We start from the raw sequence: 6,154 nt of genomic DNA, 5'->3' as shown, positions 1-6,154 counted from the left end.
TATCAAATGCCTTTTCTGCATCAATTGATATGATCATGTGGTTCTTCTCCTTTGTTTTATTTATGTGGTGGATTACATTGATTGTTTTTCTATCTTTCTCATATTTTTAATGACTTCTTGCTTTCTTCATGGATGATGTTCTTGATGTCATCACACAAGTCTTCTGGTTTTCTGTCATTAGTGTTCAGTGCATCAAATCTATTCTTTAGATCATCTCTAAATTCAGGAGGGATATTTTCAAGGTCATATTTTGGCTCTTGTGGACTTGTTTTAATTGTCTTCAACTGCAACTTGAACTTGCCTATTAGCAGTTGATGGTCTGTTTCACAATCAGCTCCTGGACTTGTTTTGGTAAAGATATTGAGCTTTTCCATCACCTCTTGCCACAGATGTAGTCAATCTAATTCCTATGTAGTCTATCTGGTGATGTCCACGTGTATAGCTGCTGTTTGTGTTGTTGGAAAAAGATATTTGCAATGAGTCAGCCAGTCATTGGTCTTGTGAAATTCTATCATGCGATCTCCAGCGTTATTTCCATCAGCAAGGCCAAGTTTTCCAACTACCGGTGATTCTTCTTTGTTTCCAACTTTTGCATTGCATTCACAACAGTGATAATTAACACATCTTGATTGCATGTTTGGTCAATTTCAGACTGCAGAAGTTGATAAAAATCTCCAATTTCCTCATCTTTGACTTTGGTGGTTGGTACATAAATTTGAATACTAGTAATATTAACTGGTCTTCCTTATAGGCATATGGATATTATCCTATCACTGACAGCATCGTCCTTCAGGACAGATCTTGAAACATGCTTTGCGATGATGAATGCCACGCCATTCCTCTTCAAATTGTCATTCCCGGCATAGTAGATCATATGGTTTTCTGATTCAAAATGGCCAAAACTGGGGTACCATAGTGCCTAAGGCACTTGACTGCTAACCAGAACGCTAGTGGTTCAAATCTACCAGCCACTCCTCAGAAGGAAGGTTGGGCAATCTACTTTCATAGTGATACTGCCTTGGAAACCCAAGGATGAGTCGCTATGAGTTGGGGCTGACTCGACGGCACATAACAACAACAACATCTAGCATATCAATCTTTATGCATTCCATTTCATTTTTGACAACTCCCAATTTTCCTAGATTCATACTTCATACATTCTATGTTCCAATTATTAATGGGTATTTGCAGCTGTTTCTCTTCAATTTGAGCTGTGCCAGGTCAGCTAATGGAGTTTGCAAAAATTGTGCTTTATCTGTATCATTAAGATTGGTTCTACTCTGATGAGGCAGTTCTGTTCCAGTTGTATTTTGAGTGTCTTCTGATCTTTAGTGTTCGTCTTCCTGCAGTGTATCAATGTTTCCAAGCTATTCATAAAGTTGCCCAGTAATGTATCAGACAGTATTTCCCTGGTATTCATAAGGTTTTCCCTGGCCAATTCTTTGAGAAGTGGATGGCCTCTTCCTTCTTCTTAGTCTGTCTCAGTCTGTAAGCTGCATTGAAACATCTGCACCATGAGCCACCTGCTGGCATTTGAAACACTGGTAGCATAGCCTCAAGTCTCACAGCAACCTGCAAACTACCACAATATGACAAACTGACAGACAAGTTCATCTCCCTTAGCTGTTGGAAACCTCTCTGCCCTCCCCTTATCTAATTCTTACCTGAATCCTGCCACTTTGTTGTCTCTGGCACTCTCTCCCTTTCCTATCACTGGGGGTGGGTCCTGTCTCCCACGCCTTACCTGGATCCTGCCGCTTTTGTTGTCCCCAGTGCTCCCTTCCTTTCCTGTCTTTGGGGGTGGGTTCTGTTTCCCAAATATTATTAATATCACAAGTAAAATCTTGGTGAAGATAATTAAAAAATGGTTACAGCAGTATATTGACAGGGAAGTTCCAGAAATACAAGCTGGATTCAGAAGAGGAAGTGGAATGAGGGATATCATTGCTGATGTCAAATGGATCTTGGCTGAGAGCAAAGAATACGAAAAAGATGTTTACATGTGTTTTTTGACTATGCAAAACATTTGAGTGTCATGGAAAGGTTTATATATGGAAGGAAACTTTCTTTGTTGGTTACCAGGAGTAGCAGGGGAGGGGAGGGAACACTGCAAAAATAAATAAATAATTTTAAAAATAAAGTAATATTTATTAGGATACTGAAAAAAAGCATTTGTGTGAATTATGACAAATTATGGATAATATGGAAAGAATGGGAATTCCAGAACACTTAATTGTGCTCATGAGGAACCTATACCTAGACAAGGAGGCTGTCTTTCAAACAGCACAAGGGGACACTGAATGGTTTAAAATCAGGAAGTGAGTTCATCAAGGTGTATTCTTTCACCGTACTTATTCCATCTGTATGCTGAGCAAATAATTTAAGAAGCTGGACTATATGAAGAAGAATGCCACATCAAGATTGGCGGAAGACTAATTAACAACCTATGATATACAGATAACACAACCTTGCTTGCTGAAAGTGAAGATGACTTGAAGCACTCACTGATGAAGATCGAATACTACAGTCTGCAGTATGGATTACACCTCAACATAAAGAAAACAAACATCCTCACAACTGGACCAATAAGCAGCATCATGATAAATGGAGAAAAGATTGAAGTTGTCAAAGATTTCCTATTATTTGGATCCATAATCAACATCCATGTAAGGAGCATTGAAGAAATCAGACATCCTACTGCTATAGGCAAATCTGCTGCAAAAGACCACTGTAAGGTGCTGAAGAGCAACGAAGTCTCTTTGAAGACATAAGGTGTACCTAACCCAAACCACGGTCTTCTCAATTGCCTCATATGCATACCTTTTGATGAACAAGGAATAAGAAATATGAAGGAATAAGGAATATGAAGAAGAGTTGATACTTTTGAGTTGTAGTGTTGGGGAAGAATACTGAAAGTACCATGTGCTCCAGAAGAATGGACAAATTTGTCCTGGAGGAAGTGCAGCCGGAATGCTCCTTGGAAGCAAGAATAGCCAGACTTCATCTCACCTACTTTGGTCATGTTGTCAGAAGAGACCATTTCCTGAAGAAAGATATCATGCTTGGTAAAGTGGAGGGTCAGTGAAAAAGGGGAAGGCCCTCAATGGGATGAATTGACACAGTGGCTGCAAGGATAGTTTCAGGTATAGAAAGGATTGTGGGGCTGGTGCAGGACTGGGCACTGTTTGGTTTGTTGTACATAGGGTCAGTATGAGTCACAGCTGACTCAATGGCACCTAACAACAATAACAATATTATGGATAGTTGTTTTCAAACTATTGAAAAGAATAAAATATACCTATATATTACATAAAGAGTTATCATTGAAACATTATTATATGAAAAAAAGAAATTGCAGAATATTATGTATAGTACAGTCTTACTTCAGAAAGTTAAAAAACAAAGAACCAAGAGAGGAAAAGTTGTATGTGTGTACATACTGGCTTATCTTTGTGTTAATATAGAGAAAGTTATGGAAGTGTTCTTAAGATTGATTATCCTTGCGGAGACGGGATTGGATGGAGATGGGGAGATGATTATTCAATTTGTATGCTGAGCAAATAATCCACCAGCCACTCCTCGGAAGGAAGATGGGGCAATCTACTTCCATAGTGATACTGCCTTGGAAACCCAAGGAGGGGTCGCTATGAGTCAGGTCCGACTCGACGGCACAAAACAACAACAACATATGAAGAAGAATGGTGCATCAAGATTGGAGGAAAACTCATTAACAACCTGTGATATGCAGATGATGCAACCTTGCTTGCTGAAAGTGTAGAAGACTTGAAGCATTTGCTGATGAAGATCAAAGACTATAGCTTTCAATATGGATTACACCTTAGCATAAAGAAAACAAAAATCTTTTTTTTTTTGTCATTCAAAATTTTATGAATTTCCTTTTTTTTTTTTTAAATTGTGCTTTAGGTGCAAGTTTATAATGCAGTTTGTTTTACGTTCAACATTATGTGTACATTTAGTTTCATTCCCCATTTACCATTCCCAGACCTAACCCAGTCTCCTCCCCTCTCTGCCCAGTAACCCCCACCTCCCCTTGTGCCTCTCTTAGTTATGCGCTCCTGTATGTCCTGTATTTCCTCCAAGCAAATGTTGCCCCTCTGGTGTCCCGTGGTTGATTGATCCAAGGGATACATTTCCATAGAGTATGTGAGTGTGTCACCCTGGGCTGAGTGGTCTGCGTGTACATCTTGTTTACTATTGGGCTGAGAGCCAGCCCCTAGGGGTGAGTTTTATTCCAGGCCCAGAATAGAAAACAAAAAGCTTCACAACTGGATCAATAAGCAGTATTATGATAAACGGAGAAAAGATTGAAGTTGTCAAGGTTTTCATTTTACTTGGATCCACAATCAATGACCATGGAAGCTGCAGTCAAGAAATCAAACACGTTGTGTTGGGCAAATCTTCTGCAAAAGACCTCTTTACTATGTTGCAGAGCAAAGGTGTCACTTTGAAGACTCAGGTACACCTGACCCAAGCCATGGATTTTTCAGTAGCCTCATATGCATGTGAATGTTACACAAGGAATAAGGAGTATTGCAAAAGAAGTGATGCATTTGAATTGTAGTTTTGGCTAAGAATATTGAATGTACCATAGACTGCTAGAAGAATGAACAGTTCTGTCTTGGAAGCAGTACAGCTGAAATACTCCTTAGTAGCAAAAATGGCCAGACGTCTCTCATATCTTGGTCAAGTTGTCAGAAGGGACCAGTCCCTGGAGAAGGACATCATGCTTGGTGAAGTTGAGGGTCAGTGTTAAAGGGAAAGACCCTCAACAAGCTGCATGGATGCATGCAATGATGGGCTCAAGCACAGCAATGATTGTGAGGATGGTGCGTGACTGGGCAGTGTTTCCTTCTGTTGTATGTAGGGTTGCTATGAGGTGGAACTGACTTGATGGCACCTGACAACAGTAACAATTTTATTTACTCAAATATTTAATGGTTATATTTGTAAGCAGTTAAAATTTCACAGCCAAGACTTGGCTCCTTTGAATACCCGAATACCAATCCTGGACCTCGTTCTGTCTTTTTGTCTTGGTGTTCATTTAGTGTGTGGCCTTACAGATATATTATGTATATTTCATTTAGTTCATTTAGTGTGTGGCCTTACAGATATTATGTATATTTACACACACACACACACACACACATATATAAGACGTTCCGTCTTTTTGCCTTGGTGTTCATTTAGTGTGTGGCCTTACAGATATATTATGTATATTTCATTTAGTTCATTTAGTGTGTGGCCTTACAGATATATTATGTATATTTACACACACACACACACACACACACACATATATATATAAAGCCGTCGAGTCGGATCTGACTCATAGTGACCCCTCCTTGGGTTTCCGAGGTGGTATCACTACGGAAGTAGATTGCCCAACCTTCCTTCTGAGGAGCGGCTGGTGGGTTTGAACTGCCAACCTTCTGGTTAGCAGTCAAATGCCTTAGGCACTATGCCACCAAAGCTTCCCCCTATGTATATGTACACACACAAACACACACACACATGTCTATCTATCCACCTATCATCTATCTATCTATCCACATAAAGCTCTGGTGGCACAGTGCCTAAGGCATTTGACTGCTAACCAGAAGGTTGGTGGTTCAAACCTACCAGCCACTCTGTGGAAGGAATACAGGGCAATCTACTTTTGTCAAGATTTATTGCCTTGGAAATCCAGTGGGGATCACTATGAGTCAGAATTGACTCGATGACAGTGGGTTTGGCTTTTTGGTTATATATATATAAATATTGTACAAATATTATAGTTGTTTTAAGTGCTGTCATATTGGTCACAACTCATAGTGACTCTATGTACAACAGAACAGAACAATACCTGGTCCTGTGTCATCTTCACAAACAATGCTACATTTGAGTCCATTGTTGCAGCCACTGTCAATCCATCTCATTGAGGGTTTTCCTTTACAAAGCATGATGTCTTTCTCCAGGGACTGGTCCCTCCTGATAACGTGACCAATGTCACGTCCATGAGACAAAAATCTTGTCATCCTTGCTTCTAAAGGGCATTCTGGCTGGACTTCTTCCTGGACAGATTTATTTGATCTTCCTGGCAGTTCATGGTATGTTCAACATTCTTCACCAACACCATAACTCAAAAAGCCTCAGT

Source organism: Orycteropus afer, unplaced genomic scaffold, assembly GCF_000298275.1.
Source record: "Orycteropus afer afer isolate SDZICR_OR568_19922 unplaced genomic scaffold, OryAfe1.0 scaffold00122, whole genome shotgun sequence".
Taxonomy (NCBI): Eukaryota; Metazoa; Chordata; class Mammalia; order Tubulidentata; family Orycteropodidae; genus Orycteropus; species Orycteropus afer.
The sequence above is the reverse complement of the archived record's forward strand: the minus strand, read 5'-3'. Positions refer to the sequence as shown.